Source organism: Cydia pomonella, chromosome 19 (assembly GCF_033807575.1).
Source record: "Cydia pomonella isolate Wapato2018A chromosome 19, ilCydPomo1, whole genome shotgun sequence".
In the NCBI taxonomy this organism is placed as follows: Eukaryota; Metazoa; Arthropoda; class Insecta; order Lepidoptera; family Tortricidae; genus Cydia; species Cydia pomonella.
Window position 1 is genome coordinate 9534158 of NC_084721.1, and position 20421 is coordinate 9554578.

The following is a 20421-nucleotide window of genomic DNA, read 5'->3' on the forward strand; positions in this document are numbered from 1 at the left end:
ATTTATATGGTCGGACAGTCGTGCTACTTAACAGGCAGATTTATGAAAACACAAGAATTTAGTCTTTTTACTATTTAAGGTCAGTAGGTTATCTCGAAACCAACAAGCGGCGCCACTCATACCCTTTTCTGCTGCAGCAAAAGCACTCTCCCAAGTATCGCCTTTAAAAAGAATCACTGTGTCATCGGCATAGCAGATTATTTCAGCTTGGGGGAGGGAAATTTTATGAATATCGTTAATGTAGATTAAGAATAGTGTAGGACCAAGCACGCTCCCCTGCGGGACCCCGAAATCGACTTTATCCAGACCGCTGCTGTGGCAATCCACTTTAACCAGTTGACTTCTTTCTGATAGATAACTATCGAACCAGGCCAGGGACACGCCCCGAATCCCCATTTTCTCAAGCTTTTTAAGAAGTATTGGTCTAGACACAGTGTCAAAAGCCTTGGCCAGGTCCAAGAAAACGCCGATACAATTTATGTTATTATCCAGGTTTGAAGATATTACATTGACCAAGAGTGAGATTGCATCTTCAGTGGACCTGTGTGCCCTAAAGCCAAATTGTCTCTCCGAAAGCACTCCGCTCCTTTCAAGGAATTTTACGAGTCTGATATTGACTAGTTTCTCCAGCATCTTCGAAAGAACACTAAGTAGGGATATAGGTCTATAGTTGCTAGGTTCGTTCTTAGCTCCATCCTTATATACAGGGGTGATAGATGCTATCTTCCACTGCTCTGGGAATTGACCTGAACCTAAACTTAGGTTATAGATATGCGTTAATGGTTGCAATATTAAGTGACCAACAGACTTTATCAGGTCGCTGCCCATACCATCTAGGCCCGGTGCACTATTTGTTTTGAGCTGCGAAATGATATTCTTGATTTCGCTGGCATTTGTCGGATGCATGAAGAAGGATTCGGAAGGACTTTCTCCTATGTTGACTTTGGCAGCTAAAGTCCCCTCAGATTCCCCAGTTTGAGCAAAGATTTTATCTGCAAGCTTTTTTCCTGCCGACGAGAAGACGTGGTTGCACTTATCCAAAGACTGCTTGGGGTCACTAGGGTCAACTAGGTCCGGGTGTTGAGTCGGTTTCTTTGGAATGTTGCATATATTTCTTATCGTACTCCATAACCTCTTGGGGTCCTTGTTGTGGATCAAGAGAAGGCTTTGTTCATATTCGTGTTTTAGCTTTCTTAGAAGGTTGTTAAAGTAATTTTTGTACCGGTTGTAAGTTACTTTTGAAAATTCGTCATTTGGATTTTGCCTGGCCTTTAGGTGTAATCTGTCTCGATGCCGAGCACATCGAAGCAGCCCTGGCGTCATCCATGGTTTTAACGTAAACTTTTTTCTACTAAGAATAACTTCCCGCGTGTTATTTTCAACTACAGATTTGAAGGTTGTCATAAATAATTCAAGGGCCAGATTCGTATCGTCAGCTTCTAAAACCGGAGCCCAATTGACTACAGATAGTTCAGCCGCAACACCATCAAAGTCGGTAAGTGATCGGCGCCTATTTAGGACTGCCGGCCGGGATTTCGTTGAGGTGATTCCAACAGCGACCATCTTGTGATCTGTAATGTCTGTGTCGCACACCATGCCCACTACTTTAAATTTGGATCTGACAAAGATATGGTCTAAGCAAGCGCGTTCTCTGGTGGGTTTAGTTATGGCTGACGCTAAACCGTGTTCATTCATGAGACATAAATATTCTGAAATATTTGCACTATGCACATCATCTTGTAAGCATCACAATAGTTAATATCCTGTATGTGGCCTTATACTGATAATAACGTGTAGTATGCACCGGGCTTTATACTTTTTGGTTGTTGTGTTTATGGTCATTTTAGTTTTATATAGAGAACTGTCAGATTTTGGCGGAATGCCGTCGACCGATATTATGTACGATTTGATCTTAGTTAATACGGTGTATCGATGTAATAAAAGAAATATTAACTGGATGCAGTGGTTTGTATGATAAACCCCATTTACTGAGCTTTAAATCAATGGACTTCTACATCTCAGAAAGCGGGATTATGAATTCAAATGCCCACATAGATATTGGATGCACTTAATTATTTTATTTTCACTTGTATAGAGGTGCATAAAAATGTAAGTTGCTTGGTCTTTTAAATGTTTGTTTCATAGTCGAAACAGTTGAGTTGATAGTATATAAATGATACAAGATTTCATTAGCTTGTTTGTTTTGCTCGCTAAAGAGAACGATTGACAGTTCGTTTCGTTTGCATAAATCAAAAGTTTTGTTTTAAATTTTCAATGTGCTGTACATAGTTACATACATTTGCTATGGTATTGACCTATTTATTAACCCGTGTTCTTGTCATTGTTTGTTTTCGGTTTTGTGAGATGAGACGGAATACAATGAGAGTAGATCTCGAAAATGCAAGCGCAAGCAATCAACCATCAACTTTCTGGTGAGACAAGAGCCATACTTAAGAGCCTGTGACATGGTTATGAAGGAAGGCAACGCGGTAAGGATGGCATTGTGCAGTGCAAGTGCTCAGTGAATCTAGTTATTAACACTGAGTTGTATAATGACATTCTGTAAGTTGAATGTTGACTATTACTATTTTTGGATGGACTAATGGCAATGAAAGGTTTTTTTAATTATGCATGAGTATATAATACTTATATGTTAAGAGATAACAAAAAAAAGGTATTGGATTGGTATCCTAGAGGTTTTTGCTATGATGGAATGATGGTATAACTAAGATGAGAGGAAGAACTTAATCTGTCAGCGGGCTAGAATTGTAGGACAGTGGCCCATGATAGTTTTAAAGAAAAAGAGCTAAAGGAGGCCTTTAGCAAGCAGCACACTCATTAAAATATACTTCTATCTACTTTGGTCTCAATAGAATCTTAATAAAAATCATTTTGGATAAAATACACAAATGAATTCGTTTATGATTTGATAACAAACAAATTATTTATTTATAAAAGTTATTTAGGTTTTAGGTACTCATATGGGAAAATTCAAAAGAAAAAAGTTAATTGAAGATATTGAATGATATAGGTATAAGCATTGACTTGCCTAGTATTGCTAAGTATATTGAAAATTATTTATCTGGAAATTTAAAGAGAGGCAAATAGAAACAAAACTGAATGAATGGAATCACACACACTATATGATTTTTAAATATGAAATGATACTGATAGTTTCATGTCTTTTTCATACTATTGTTTTAAATGTAGCATTACAATAATCTAATTTTGTATATGAGAAATATTTACATAGGTACTTATACAATTTAAAGATGAAAATAAATGTGCTGAATTTTTGGAAATTTTAGATATCATTTGATGTATGGAAATTTTGCATATTGGACTATAGGGATATTATTCCAGACTTGACATCTTCACTGCGGTAAGTGGTTGAAAGACCTCATACAAAGTATGGTTAATTACGAGTTACACTTAATGCTGCAGCGAAGGTATTAACCCTCACACCTCACATACAAACCAAGGAAGTTAAATTAATATCATTAATGATATTAAGTACCATTTTATATTGTAAAACAGACTTACACCAATTTACTGCTGTCATGTTCCTCTACGGTGCCAAAATATAAATTACAATTTCAAAGCATCATTATTATCATTCAGGGAATTCATATGATGTTGATGTCTCGGGCCCGTTTTGGTTTTTGACATTTCACATCATGCAAGTCTTTTTATTTAGAATTCTTGTAGCTCTATTAATACTATATATAATACTTAATACCTTTACATAGTTGAGAAGCAGTATTTATCTATGTTTGTGTGTTTTTTATGCATTTTAGTAAGTGCAAATAGCATAGTGCAAATTCTGCCTATAAAAGCATTAGTTAAACAGGATTGAGTGAACAGATTACTTTTCTGTGCTGTCAACACACACGGTCATATTGTTGAAATTATTAGTGTTGTCAAAGATTTCAAAAGTAAAGATATGCCCATTCATATAACCGAACATTCTCATTTGGTGTGCCTAGTTCGATTGCTACAATGCACATTGATGGTTGATGAGTTTGCATCAGTCGCATAGTTACTTTGGAGTGCACGCTTGGCTCGCATTCACTGACACCGCTGTGCTGGCACCATACTGGGTGCCCGTAAGTCCCATCTTTATGAAGAAATTTATAAGTCAATGAATGTTGTATTATTTTTCTTAAATTTACTAGGTATGAAAATTTAAATAATGCAGCTGTACAATCCAATAACAAATCACGAATGAAATCATGAATTGTTGCTATGAAATACAATTTATTAGTGACTTATAGTTTCATTTGCTTTAAGGGTGAATCTGAAATAATTATTGTATGACAGGTTCAGGTTAATAAACTTAACAGTTAGTGGTATTCAATCATTAAATTTCAGGTTACTAAAAAGTAGGTAAAGGTGTAAGTAATGGACACGACCAGAAAGTGTCTTACAAAGGTAAAAGCAGTTTACTTAGTTATATAAAAACATTGTAAAGTTTAAGAAAATCAATTTATATAAAATTAATATGCTAATAAAATCAGTGTTCCTTTGAAAAGACAAGACTTACAGGATTGTCATTGAAAATTGACTTAAAATGTAAAATTGATGAATATAACAGGTAACACCAATTATTTACTAAGACATTTTAGTATGGTTTTGTGAAGAACTGTGTGATTGACCTAAACAAAGGATATACACACCAGAGTGAGTTATATGAATGAAGTTAAAAGTAGATAACATTTTAATTTAATGAAGCCTTATAAAGTAATTCATAAATTTTTGTATCATAAAAATTTAGCTTGATAAAGACACACATGATTTTGTGACAGAAGGTACAGTGATGACAAGAAATAAGTGGGTGATATTAAAAATATTTAGGCAAAACAACCGTGTTTAATAAACACAAAATTAGTGATTGCATTTTCGCCATGAAGTGTGTTGTCATCACTAGTATAGGCAATAACCGGATGTAACAACGAACAAAAAAAAAAACACGTTTTTAATGTAATTATTTTCGGTGTTGATGAATTGATTGAATATTTATGTCATTTTATTTAATTAATGTTGTGACATCTGATTACGATTTCAGCACCTATGAGTAAATCAGGTACCCAAGGAAAATCTTAGGCAACAGAGTTCCGATAACGATGATGATGTATATGACTGAACATGTCGTCTACAGTGACGGTGTTTGCCTCGATGTCTATAACGGTCAATAACTGACCAAATCAATGATGATAACGGAGCTGGGTGATTTCGATGACAATGTCGGCGATAATGCTTGACTGAACGATGATGATCGATTTTGATGACGATATAGAATATAGATGATGATTAGGTATATTTATAGTAACGATTGATGATGTTGAAGATGATAATGACTGAATGATGATGATCGACTTTGATGACGATATAGAATATAGATGATGATTAGGTATATTATAGTAACGACTGATGTTGTTGATAATGATCGACTGTGTCGATAATTATGGCTTATAAAATGTTCATTGTTAATGATGACTGTGACTAAAACGATCTTTGCTACTGCCAATAATTATAACATTTTTATTTGTTTTATGTTTCAACGCTGGTAACCTGGCTGGACGAATGAAGTTGATGATAAGCGAGGGTCTCGCAGCAAGAGCTGACTAAAGCAAAGAAGGTTAAGCTATTACATGGTGCTGTCAGCAGTGGGGCAGGGTCCAAGCTGCCGATGGCCAGGGCCGCTGAGTGAGAAACCGGCGTACTATACACGCCGTGTCCAGGATATAGCAATCTGCATCTGACCAGCGAGAGTCTCTGAGTGTTGGGTTGGTTGGGTTGGTCAGTTTGGCAGACTGTCTAGTACAGGCCGTAATGGCAGACTGTCTAGAGCAGGCCATGACTGTTTATTATGTTAGTTTATACTTTGGCTGACTATCTAGAGCAGGCCCTGATGGCAGACTGTCTAGAGGCCATAAGTAGGTATATATGCTGTTAAGGTACTTGTAATATGAGATACTTGTAATTTGTTTGAATTGATATTTGCGGTTAGTTGTATTTTATAATTGTTGATGTGTTTTTTTTAAATTGTATGCAAATTCCATGTTGACGTGTAAAAGTGCCCTTGTGGCCTATTTGCTGAATAAATGTTGAAATTGAAGAAGTTGGCCTTGTTGCCTGATTCATTATATTCGTTTATACTTTGACAAACTGCCCAGAGTAGGCCTTGAAGGCAGACTGTCTAGAACAGGCTATGATAGCAGCCTGTCTTCTAGAGCAGGCCGTGATGGCAGACTGTCTAGACTAATCTAGTCTGAAGCAGGCCATAACAAATTAAATCAGTACAATGATTAGGTGTGAGGTTTGGCAGACTGTCTAGAACAGGCTATGATAGCAGCCTGTCTTCTAGAGCAGGCCGTGATGGCAGACTGTCTAGACGAATCTAGTCTAGAGCAGGCCATAACAAATTAAATCATTACAATGATTAGGTGTGAGGTTTGGCAGACTGTCTAGAACAGGCTATGATAGCAGCCTGTCTTCTAGAGCAGGCCGTTGTGGCAGACTGTCTAGACTAATCTAGTCTAGAGCAGGCCCTAACAAATTAAATCATTAAAATGATTAGGTGTGAGTTTTGGCAGACTGTCTAGAACAGGCTTTGATAGCAGCTTGTCTTTTAGAGCAGGCCGTGATGGCAGACTGTCTAGACCAGTCAAGTCTAGAGCAGGCTATAACAATTTATACTTTGGAATGATGTCTAGAACAGGCCTTGAAGGCAGACTGTGATTGTTTATGATGTGTTATATTTTGTTAAAATTCCTAGAGCAGGCCTTGAGGGCAGACTGTGATTTTTGATGTTGATTTATACTTTGCCAAACTGTTTAGAGCAGGCCTTGAGGGCAGACTGTGATTGTTTGTGGTTATGTATTATATTTTGCCAAACTGTTTAGAGCAGGCCTTAAGGGCAGACTGTGATTGCTTCTGATCATGTTATATACTTTTTCAAACTGTTTAGAGCAGGCCTTGAGGCAGACTGTGATTGTTTATGATCATGTATTTATACTTTGCCAGACTGTTTAGAGCAGGCCTTGAGTGCAGACTGTGATTGTTTATGATCATGTATTATACTTTGTCCAACTGTTTAGAGCAGGTCTTGAGTGCAGACTGTGATTGTTTATGATCATGTATTATACTTTGCCCAACTGTTTAGAGCAGGCCTTGAGTGCAGACTGTGATTGTTTACGATCATGTATTATACTTTGCTAAATTGTTTAGATCAGGCCTTGAGTGCAGACTGTGATTGTTTATGATCATGTATTATACTTTGCCAAATTGTTTAGATCAGGCCTTGAGTGCAGACTGTGATTGTTTATGATCATGTATTATACTTTGCCAAATTGTTAAGATCAGGCCTTGAGTGCAGACTGTGATTGTTTATGATCATGTATTATACTTTGCCAAATTGTTTAGATCAGGCCTTGAGTGCAGACTGTGATTGTTTATGATCATGTATTATACTTTGCCAAATTGTTTAGATCAGGCCTTGAGGGCAGACTGTGATCGTTGAGGTTGGTTTATACTTTGGCAGACTGCCTAGAGCAGACCATGATTGTAAGTTAGTTCATATATTGAAAGACTATCTAAAGAAGGCTGTTAAAGCTACCAGGTGTTGGTTGTATTCAATGACTGTTTACATGATCTCAGATTCAAGCATGTTAAGCGTTAAGATTTATTTCTCAATAAGGCTAAAGGTTATTATTGGCTATGATTGATTCATGTGAGCCCATACTGTGCATAAGAAGTGTACTGTGTAGAACTTTACAAATACTGTTGTTGTGAATGTTTATCTTTGATATCGATAAAAGTGTTACGATATATTGCTGTTGTTATTAATGTTTATAATTACTTTTAGTGAGAGGGCTCACTTTAAAAAAAAAAAGGATGGCCGAAGCTGTAAGCATCACAATAGTTAATATCCTGTATGTGGCCTTATACTGATAATAACGTGTACTATGCACCGGGCTTTATACTTTTTGGTTGTTGTGTTTATGGTCATTTTAGTTTTATATAGAGAACTGTCAGATTTTGGCGGAATGCCGTCGACCGATATTATGTACGATTTGATCTTAGTTAATACGGTGTATCGATGTAATAAAAGAAATATTAACTGGATGCAGTGGTTTGTATGATAAACCCCATTTACTGAGCTTTAAATCAATGGACTTCTACAATCTGAAAGTATATCGATATTAATATCGCCAGCAATAATAAATTGCTTTGTACTATTAGAATCGCTTATTAAGTCATCCAGAGCGACCAAGAAGTTAGCGGTATTCTTAAAGCTTTGAACACTATCTTATAATGAAGCCCAGTTCTCGTGCGACTGTTGATGATAGTAGGTTTTACAAATCTAGTTGCTTTCATGTCAATCTTACAGATGATAATTAAGCAAAAAGTCTTTCACCAAAAATATCGCATATCAGTAGAGTCTGACAACCTTAGGTATCCAAATTAATCAAGTAAAAGTATCCTACTATAGTATATGTTTGAAAGTAGCAAAAAATAATGAGCACGTGTTTTGTTATATCTGCTTAAACTCATTTTTTCCTAAAAAATCCACATTCGAAGTTGGGTACCTTTCCTTGTAAGTATTAAAAAGTTTTTAAAATATGCAAGTCGGTGGAAATCGAGTTCTGTGAATACCTGACTAAAGTAACTGACTTGGTTTATTAACATTACATGTCAAAACTTTTGTGTAGTAGATGTATATCTTTCTACATGTAATGTTTTTGATGGGATATACTAAGTAATGCAAGCTGCATAGGATAAATATATATTTAATTAAAAAAATGAATCTAAAATTTTAAACGAATTTATATTTTAATCCTAATTGTTATAAATTTATCGCACTGTTCCAAAATGTGGGAACTGTGGTACTATATGTAAGCTACGTGGTCGCTCTATTCCCCTACCTGAACAATCAAAGGCATTTGCGGCGCTTAAGTAGCTGTAGATCATAATTGCTGATTGTGTTAAATTATCACACAGTAAATAACTTCAAATTTACATATATTTTTATTATGGCAGTAAATGAATTATCGTTATTCGTGTATGTAGATATAATAGGTTTGATAATTGCCAAACATTTATATGACAAAAATGAATTCAATAAAAATTTACTAAGAAATCTTTTTATATATATGTCGGCGGCCGATTGTAAGATCAGGCAGATTGCGAAATTGATGTGAATGTGAGAGTGAAAACGATAAAATAATATTTATAATGTATTTTCAATGGTTAGGTATGTACGACACGTACACAGTATACATCTAGTGCTGAAATTTTAGAAAATAAGGGATACATATGAACAAGTACCACTGACGTCCGCTCTTTGAAAGCTTACTGCCATCCAAGACAAGAATTCCTGAGGGACGCCCGATACTCTGTGGGTAGCTCCGAGTACCTACTGCGCTCGTATGAACAAAATAGAAGTAAGTATAAGTATTACCTTTTTTAGGGTTCCGTAGTCAACTAGGAACCCTTATAGTTTCGCCATGTCCGTCTGTCTGTCTGTCTGTCCGAGGCTAACTCCGTGGTCGTTAGTGCTAGAAAGCTGAAATTTGGCATGAATATATAAATCAATAAATCCGACAAAGTCGTACAATAAAATCTAAAAATTTAATTTTTTTAGGGTACCTCCCCTACACGTAAAGTGGGGGTGAACATTTTTTTTTGCTTCAACCCTACTGTGTGGGATATCGTTGGAAAGGTCTTTCAAAACTAATAGGGGTCTTCAACAAACATTTCTTGATAAAGTGAATATATTCGGAGATACGTGCTCTGAAAAAAAAAATGTGTCCCCCCCCCCTCTAACTTTTGAACCATATATAAAAAATCTTGGAATTAGAGCTTAAGAAAGACATTAAATGAAAACTATAGCGGATATGATCAGTTTAGCTGTTTTTGAGTTATCGCAAAAAGTTTTCCCTTCATATTAAAAAGACGTACACCCACAGTTCATCCCTTGGTTAACAATCTACCATACTTTAAGCTCCAGTTTAGCTTATTGTGACGGAAGAGTAACTACGGAACCCTACTCTGAGCATGGCCCGACATGCTCTTGGCCGGTTTTTTTTACATTGTCATCAAAACTTCAACAAGTATTATTCTTATTGGCAGTGTTTTTTGAAGCGGTTTCGATGTGGTGGTGATATTTACAGTACTATAAATCTTTTTTTTTTCATATGTACTTCAATATATATATTGCGATCGTTTCTAGACGAACTTAAATCTGATCCTGTATCTTCTTGATTTTGTAAAATAGTAATACTGTTTGATTCAATTATCAAATTAACGCCAATACAAAATACCTGTACATATTTTTGTATTACCAAGAAAATAATTACCTTCCAACTGTTTTAAACCATTTGAACTTAATACCCAGTTATTGTTATGCTTGAAAAACAATTTTACAGTACATATGGGGCTACTTTATAGCACTAGTGCGAGAAGTAGCATATTATGTTACTGTGTCGAACATTTAAAGGGCCATATGTACTGTAAAACGTTGTACGATACATGTGCGAATAGGTAATTCGCAACTCGTGTCGATTTAAAACACTCCCTTCGGTCGTGTTTTAATTTATCGCCACTCGTTTCGAATTTCCTATTTTTCGCACTTGTATCGTAATGTACTATATTCTTGCAACAATTCTCGGAATGATTGATGATGAATAGTAGGACTACTTAATTATACGTATTACTTATATTGTGGTAAGTACCATCATTGCCCCAGTTGTTCTTCAGTTACGTTGATTTTGAGATCAATATATATATAATCAGGATGATACAGAATACGTGACGAGGATCAACCTTACACATTCAGTAAATGTTACAATACAATACAATAATACATTACGATACAAGTGCGAAAAATAGGAAATTCGAAACGAGTGGCGATAAATAACCACTACCACTAGATCACATCGTTTCGCTATTCTCGTTATTATTTTCGCGTTGACCTAAAGCACTACTATCAGTAATATTATTAGTACATATTTAGTATCAGTGTTGTGTAGCCGAAGGACGCCGTGCACATCCGTAAAGTGGAAAATCCGAGGTCTAAGTTGGATGACTCAAGGTAACGGTTCTAAGCTTACTTCTAGCTTGCGACAAGGACAGCCGGAATCGCCACCAGCGGTCTTCAGCGGCGACCGACGATTTCAACCCCACAACTCCCGGACTGGAAGGTAACTTCGCCCTTTTTACACTCAAGCTCAATTTAATAATTTAATTTTGTCGCAACACAACTTTCTTGCTCAACCGACCCCTAAATTTCATTCCCTATCGCCCTTTTTTTCGACCTACAGTCCACTCTTTCGCTAATGAACACGACCGAAGGGAGTGTTTTAAATCGACACGAGTTGCGGATTATCTATTCACACATGTATCGTACAACGTTTTACAGTACCTATGGCCCTTTAAATTTTCGACACAGTAACGTAATATGCTAATTTTCGTACTAGTGCGGTAAAGTAGCAATATGTACTGTAAATACTCTTTAATGCACACCTCAATACAGAAACAATACAAATAATACAGCACTTTAAAAAGAGGTAAACAATTCTGAGTCTGATTCTGATTCTGAATGTTAATTGATCATTCCCTATTTTATTTAAGTGAAACAACCAAACCTTCGTCTATTCACTTCATCTTTCAAGCAGATGAATTGCCTGATGGTAAGCGACCCTCAACATCAGAGGGGTTGTAAGTGCGTTGCCAGCCTCTAAGATGGGAGCACTTATAGGTGGCCTATCCATCTGTATATTCGTAGGCCATAATATATAAAAATGTAGCACCTGATACGGTCATGGTCACTACCTTAATATATGCGCAATAAAGTCTTGTATACATATTTTTGACACTTTTTTCGTATCGATATTTTCAGACGTTTTGATTTTGGAAACACCTGGAAGGAGGAGTAACAATAAAGATTTGTAGTCGGTACATGTGAGATGATCAAGTTATATGTTTATCTTTCTGCGAACAATAAGAAAAACAATTATTCATTTCGGGCATATAAATCCTGGACACAATGTTTTCTTTCAATTCTTTATCATGTTTTGGTACTTTTGGTTACGTTTCAGGTAACGTCGTCTACATGAATATAATATAGTTTAAGGGATATAGAACTCTTCTTCCTCGCGTTGTCCCGGCATTTGCCACGGATCATTGTAGCCTGGGTTACGCTTGGCAACTAATCCCTAGAATTGGCGTAGGCACTAATTTTTACGAAAGCGACAGCCATCTGACCTTCAAACCCAGAGGGTAAACTAGGCCTTTTTAGGATTAGTCCGGTTTCCTCACAATGTTTTCCTTCACCGAAAAGCGACTGGTAAATATCAAACATAAATATTTATTTACAATAACAATTTACATAATGGATATATACAGATGATTACTATAACTAGCTTATATCTAAAATAGGCCCTTGAGGCATTGTACCAAGGATGCTGGTGGCATTTCCTCGTTGTATCGCAATACTGATACGTTGTGCGAGGAAGCCGCCAGCTCTTCGGTCACCAGTTAAATATGATATTTCGTACATAAGTCCCGAAAAATTCATTGGTACGAGCCGGGGTTTGACCTCCGGAATGCAAATCGCACGCTCTGACCGCTAGGGCACCAGCGCTTCTCAAATGATATAGAACATTATGACAAAAGGGATAACAGTGTACATTGTGACAGTTACTCATGCTACGAGTACTTGCACGGTAGTTAAGTATTCTAGTATGTTTTCACCAAATGTCCTGTTTATTATGCAGCTGAGTGCTAAATAGTTAATATACTTAATTAAAGTAGTCCAAGCACAGCACTTGCCTGGAAATGTTATGCTAAAGCGTAAAACGAAGCCCAGGCTCCCATTTCTACTAAAGCATTTTCGTGCCATTAATTTTAAGGAGGCAAAGGAATCTCACAGTCCTGGCGAATGGGCGAAGGCAAAGTGAAAACTTGATCCTGTGTTTGCTGCCTCCGGAGATTGCCCTATACGGAGCAAGAATGGATCACTTTTGACGCCCCAAGGGAAACCTCCTCGACGACTTTACACAACTAAAGATGGATGGTACAATGGTTTCTTTGAGGTTTTGTACCAACTATCAAGGCCAACGGTTCCCTATTTTTTTTAAATGCTTCCGCTGTCTCATCAATTTTAATGGTATAATTAACATTATTTTTACAAATTATATATTAATATTAAATGAAAATAAATAAATAAATAAAGGGAATCCCAACAATAAACATATTCTTTCTGCCTTTTAGTGTAGTATGGTAGTGTTATAGGACCCTTTGTGTATGCGCTCGGCTTACCTACTCTGGCCGCATTTATCTACTTATTCGTGTCCACCGGCAACCTGAATAATCCGGTATTATGTTGGTATTATGTATTCCATAAAATACCTAAAAGACAGTGCACGAAATACAATGTATTCCTTTCTTTCATAAATTGTATAATCGTTCATCGTAGTATAAAATTTTATAAATATAAATAAATAATTGATGGATTTTTTTAAGAATAGGTACCAATTCTGGACAGAAAATACGAACGTGGACTGTATATTATTTGGCTACGTTCGAAAACATGATACAATCGGTCTGAATAGGTGATCAGGTTATCCGGCCGTAATGTATGGAGGAGCGGAGAAATGAATTGCTACTTCCAATATTCAATAGCAAGAAATAGAATAGGAGTACATTTGGCAACCGGTATGAATTATCTGTTATTACTATGAGTACACTCAGTTATAAGCTTATATAATAGGTGCCTACAGGTTTTCTTAAAAAAAAAATTAAACTATTCTAATACGTACATGTCCCGATGACAGTGGCAATGTCAATATTCCTATTTGACACATTGAAATGAAAGGTCGTGGTCGTGACTGAAATATTTTTAGTGGCCTTATCATATATGTCACGGTGGTTAGGACCCACGACACGGTCATGCTTTGTGAGATTATTGGTTTTGCTAAGTGGTACGGATTCTCTCGTGGCGTGCGATTACCTTCTTAAGATTACGAGAAAACTCGAGATATTTGCATACCAAAATAAATTTACACTATTTTATAAACATCTCCAAGTGGAATAAATTCTCTATTTTCCTCATTATTTATAATTATAGGCGGGTGACGCATTTATTATTTTACCTTGTGTTTTGTAGAAGAGAATGTTTTCACTTTTGTTTAACAAAGCTACAGCTAAAACAAGTTGGTATTTTCCCCAGAAAGTGTAAGACAAGTACAAATATATACGGTCACTGATTTATTGTCTTGCAGACGCCGATATTTCAAATGCTTTTTCTTATAGCAGACCTTATTTTGGGAACCGAGGTTTGACATCGCTGGCGCCGGTACCTATAACTGCATTTTTTGCCTTTATCCACCTAATCTTCTGAGAAAAGCCACGGTTATGTGGGACAATATGAATGAACGTGTTAGTGTTAATCATAAAAATATTAAAAGTGCAATAAAAATGCTGGCGTAAATAAAATATACTAAATAAATGACATCTATTATTTTGTCATAGGATTCTGTACAAGGATGTTTTATTCAAGCTGGATGATGAAACCTTGAGTCACGTCATACTCATTTTGCATTTCTTTCTGCGAAGTTCTTTTGAAATTACCTCAACAGCTGATTTCATGGAAACACATACAAAGTAAGTATGCTACTTTTCAAAAAATCTGCAGAAATAGAAGACAATTCTTCCGTGATTGAATGACGTCACATTTTGCGCCTCAACAAAAATACTTAGAAGGAATAAACATCCAACTTTGTACAGAACACAACGCGACAACTTTTGGTGAATTTACTATTTAACTATTTTCGGAGGTGTCATATAGAACAGGTATGTCTACTAGATACATTTTGATTAGTTAATTTCAAAATATATTCTTACAACTTGACGAACGGAACCCCAATAATTGTACGATGTCGTTGATTGATGTCGGAACTTTTTCACGGCTCGCATGACGGATGGGCAGTTACAATGATGTCGAAAACAAATTGACCAATTCCCTCTTAATTGGCCATATCAGTGTTATTGGCCTTCGGAAAATAGGCTGTTTAATCAATTCTTTGCTGCATTGTTTGCTCATAGTTACCTAGTCTGTTTTCAGTTGTACTTGTTGTAAAAAAAATACAGTAAAAATATTATTAAAGTGCGGCTTGATTTAAAAAAATCTGCTAACAGCGCTTTGAGAGTATTATGTACGCAATTTGACAAAAACTACCAGTGTACTTTACACTGTATTTTTTTCAGTTTCGTGTGGTAGACGTCTGACGTAAAAGTTCCAGAAACTTGCTACATTTCTATGTCGTGTTCTACATTATTCTCCGGGTGTGCATATTGTTATCCCAAGAGAGTAATAGAGTTAAGATTTATGCCGGTGTATGTCGACATACATTTTACGTTTTCCACATTTCAAAGATAGCGACACTGCGCTGAAGTAATATTAAAATACGGTGTAATAGAAAAACTTACATATGCAACAGAGAAACAAGAAGCGCTGGTGGCATAGCGGTAAGAGCGTGCGACTTTCAATCCGGAGATCGTGGGTTCAAACCCCGGTTCGTACCAATGAATTTTTAGGAACTAATGTACGAAATATCATTTGATATTTAACAGTCGCTTTTCGGTGAAGGAAAACATCGTGAAGAAACCGGACTAATCCCAATAATGCCTAGTTTACCCTCTGGGTTGGAAGGTCAGATGGCAGTCGCTTTCGTAAAAACTAGTGCCTACGCCAATTCTGGGGATTAGTTGTCAAGTGGACCCCAGGCTCCCATGATCCGTGGCAAAAATGCCGGGACAACGCGTTAGAATAATTGTACGACAGTAATGTTTTTTGCGGTTTATGAAAAATAAACGTAGCGCGTACAAGGCATGTTAGCGATGGTAGATGTAGTTTTGTCACTTGACATTCTAGCCGTTTTATTTGGTTTTACCTTTACGGATTGCTTCAATCTACATGGATACAAGGTATTTTTTGTGCTAAGTACACTTAAGGAAAATAATTAAAAGCGTTGTTGTAACACGGTCATTACTTATATTTAACTCCACCAAATTATTGAAAACTATGACATATCAATGACCTTCCGAATATCCACCATCCAAGTTAGTACTTCCGTTTAGTAGCAAATGTATAAACTGAAGAGGCATCAGAGTCAAATGAATGCTGTGGACATGACAGCGTTGAGAAGTGTGTGTGGTGTAAAATTACAAGATAGAATTAGGAATAGTGTGATAAGGGAAAAGTGTGGACTGAACGAAGATGTGACAAAAATTGAGAAAGGTATGTTGAGATGGTTTGGACACGTGGAAAGAATGAGTGAAAGAAGGTTAACAAAGAGAGTGTATAAGGGAAAAGTAGAAGAGGGAGCTGGAAGGTGTAGACCTCGGCGTACTTTTTCTGATCAAATCGGGGAAATCCTGAAGAAAGGCCAGGTCAAGAGCGCCCTAAACCGATGAGCGTGTATGAGGAATGTCATGAAAGTGAAGGAAGCGAAAAAGGTATGTCAGGATCGTAGCAAGTGGAAATCCGTGGTCTCTGCGTACCCCTCCGGGAAATAGGCGTGATTATATGTATGTATGTATAAACTCATACTAAACACTTATCAATATGTAAACAGGCGCTGAGGCAACTGTATAAGCTTGTAGGGGCCTTATCAAGTTATCAGATAATAATAAATCATTGATTATCTCCAAAATAACTCCATTTTTTAGAATTACTTTAGAATGCCGGTTTCTTAGGGAAAGTTACTTAATTTAAGCTCAAAAATGCACCCTTGAAATTAACAGACTTTAAAAATCATGTTGTATGAATATTCAGCGTGTCAGTCTTAAAAAATAAATGGTGATTATTTCTTTGCTTGTAATAACAATATATCATTTCAATGCGCCCCCACTGGCAAATAACTTGTTTTATTATTGTTGTCTACAATTCCTCGCTGTCATAAAGTTCGGGACAAATGAAATATCCAACGGTAATATAAAATTTTGTAAGAATAAAAGCTCCGAACATATTTATCGTATTTCATTTTGTTTCAACTCTGGAAAATTGCGGAATAACGGACCGTTTTTTCTTGTTATTGTTTAATTTATTTCCACAAAATAGCAAGCTATTGAATAAGCGGACTCAGACTAGATGAGACACTAAAAGGAATTTTCAGAACTACTCGTGGCTACAAGTAGCAAGTTATCCACTAAGGAAAAAAGGAAAAAGGCTTTGTTTTAAATATTTTGGCTTTAATCGGCTAGGAATCAGTGCAATAAAAAAAAACCACTTTAGGTAGGTACAATGTTATGAACTTCCTAAACAATCAGTTACATATAACACAAATATAAAGAGTTACAGATATATTTCCATTCCTGACCGTTTTCGGCCACGACGACTGCTTCAACTCCTTTGTTGGCGTTCATGTGCTTTCATGTGGCTGACGTAGTCGATCTTGTTGGCAAAGACCCGTGTGCACAGCGGGCACGAGAGAACACCATCACCATAATTATAGCTGATCACCGCTGGTGGCCGGACTTTCAGTTCATCCCTCTTGTCGTCCAGTTCTGTTCGACGACGGGATTCAAAAATATGGGCTTGTTTCCTGACCAAAGATCTCCACCCAGGGCGGTTGGCGGACTGCTTCTCCCTCTGTAGGGGCTCAATGTCGCAGTTCTTCATGTGGCGTTTAAGTTAGTCCTTAGTTAGTTAGTTAGTTAGTGCTTCTGGGCATTTTCCGCAAATCGACAACCATTGTGCCTATTTTCCGTGAAATCGAGGTAGCTCTACTCTAACCACCACAGCTCCCCCACGAAGCCTAGCAAGGCTTTCAGGTTGCTAACTGCCTCCTTTAGTGTGCACGGAGTCCCTAGGTATTTGTTCCTGTATACTTCTACCTGTTTGCAGTCTAGGAGAATGTGTTTAGTTGTTTCCTCTTCATCCATGCACGTCCTTGTACAGATTTTTATGGGTACATAATAACTAACTATTTTGGCTCAGTGATACAAAAATAATATTCGGCTTCCGAAACAAGAGGCCGTCCCGATCCTGCGCAACTTCCACATAATATTTTTTTTAGGTACAATAATAATATTTTATTTATTTATTTAGTACGACTCTACGCCTTAAGACTCTCCTTGATCTACATAGGTATGTTGTTTCGCTTGATGGATCTGAATTTATGTCAGTCACCATCAGCCTATCGTTACCTCTACTCTGCGGCTGTAACACGATCGTATTTTTATTGCTTGTCACTATGGCTGTCACGTTTTAACAAGTACGTAAGTGCAAAAGTGACAGTGACAGATTATGCTGGTTACCTATAGCCTGCTTATGGTCGAAAGGAAATGTACTATATTCACAACTCTGGCATATACCTACTTTAATTTCAAATTTGATTTGGATTTTGGTTTGGCTAATTATGAGAGATATACGACTAAAGTTTTAGTTTTATACCACCGAAGAAGTATTTCTTATATATTTTTTCAAAGTCACCCTGAATGTTTATTAATATCACAAACTGCCTGATATTTGCCTGAAGAATATCCACAGTGAATCAAGTGGTGGCGTCTAACTTTGTACGTCACACGCATGCCGCTGTCGGAGTAAATAAACATGAGGCCTTCTTCAACATGATTTAACTATTGCATTTTACTGGAAGAGGCTTTACAACATTACTTAATCGATAAATATTAAGTAGAGCCGATGCTTGTAAACTTTAAATAAAAATGTAAAATCAAATATAAAGATAATTAAATATTAAAAAAAAAAATTGTATCGCTCGCAGATGTTTCAGAATCAATAAATGTTGAATATCTTTTATATGAATCGGTACTACAATAAAATCTAAAAATCATGAAAACACCACATAATTTCTTGATAATTTACAACATTCCTAAAATAAATACCGATAATCTATTTATTAACAGTTTAAAACAGTCCTGTTTGGCTCTTGGTATCTATCAAGAGCCAGATTTGATGGATAACGACATTCTCCAAGGTAATATTGGACAGTTTTATAGTACGGGTAAAATAAGACTAAGTGTGATAATTTGGTAGCAAAATATATAGGACAATGAAACTTTATTTTTTATCTCGGCACTAGAAATGAGAATCTGCCGAGTCCTAGCAAAATTTTGAGGTCCTACCCCCTTTCCGGGAGGAATGGACAGGGGGTTCATTTTATAAAACGCACATTTGACAAATTAAGTGAGTGAGGTGTCATTTTCGTGTATTGTTTGCGCTGAATCGAAAGAGACATACCCACATATTTATAGTTTTTGTTGAAAAATAAGAAACAAAAGGAAATATTTCAAGTCATAACTCAGATTTAATCAGCAAAAACAATTAGAAAACTTTTATTTATATATTTAATCTTTATTGCACAAAAAATACAGTCATACAAAAGACGGACTATAAGGCATTCTCTACAAGTCAACCTTCGGGCAAGACAGATCATTTGTAGGTGGTGGTGGTGATTATTAAATAATTTTTGCTGACTAAATCCGACTTATGACCTGAAATACCTCCTTTTTTTTCAACAAAAACTATACCTACATTTCTCGGCAAATATTGATATTCAGGATTGACCTTCAGGTATTACTAACTGTGAACTATCCAATATGTCACTTCCAGTGAAGTTGACCTGTATCATTGTTGACACGTATTGCCGCGGCTCCGTCGTTACGGGGTGAATATATAAGGGAGATAGGCCCGTGGTAAAGGTGTACCACTTAAAGCCACGATGTAATGTACCAAGGTGACATTATGTAATATGTGTCAGCACAGGACCTGCTTATACAAAATTTACTTCGTGCTTACGTAATACGTTTTTAGGATTTTGAACCCAAAGGGTAAAACGGGACCCTCCGTCCCAGTCCGTCCGTCCGTCCGTCCGTCTGTCCAAATTCTCACAGATGATGTATTTCTGTTACCGCTAAAACAACAAATATTAAAAAACAGTATAGAATAAATATTTAAGAGCACTCCCATACAACAAACGTGTTTTTTTGCCGTCCTTATACGTAGATAATGGTATGGAACCCTTCGTGCGCGCGCACTTGGCCGGGTTTTATGATTGGACTCACTTTAACAAAGTGGTCGTGATTGAAATGCATTTTTTTACTCTAATTCCGATATATGCATCTACTTACAACTAGCGCTGACACTAAAGGGTTACACAATTACATCAAATATGCAGCAAGGAAATAGAACATTGTGTATTAAGGGCGGTAAACAAGAATTTACGAAGCCGAAGGCCAGGGCTTAATTAACACGAGTTTGTAATTCTTGTACCGTCCGTGGCACACAAAATGTTTTTCATAACACTTAAGAGTAAAAAAATAAATTTTAAGCGATATTATTCATAAATACGGTAATAATTCAAATACCTATTCGTCCGCCATTTTATCATTTTT

The 20421-nt window shown here is 36.5% G+C and overlaps 1 protein-coding gene and 1 long non-coding RNA gene across 6 annotated transcripts in view; both read left to right on the forward strand.

Moving 5' to 3' along the window:
* Nucleotides 1-20421, forward strand: part of LOC133528380 (uncharacterized) — a 563200-nt gene that overhangs the window by 241442 nt on the left and 301337 nt on the right. The gene's annotated exons all lie outside the window — the stretch shown is intronic.
* On the forward strand, nt 1737-8127 carry LOC133528088 (uncharacterized). Of its 2 annotated transcripts, none has more exons than XR_009800947.1 (2): nt 1737-2562; nt 5590-8127. It is a non-coding gene; the product is annotated as an uncharacterized LOC133528088 (long non-coding RNA). The 2 variants fall into 2 exon arrangements; XR_009800948.1 differs by having other exon boundaries at nt 1737-2489.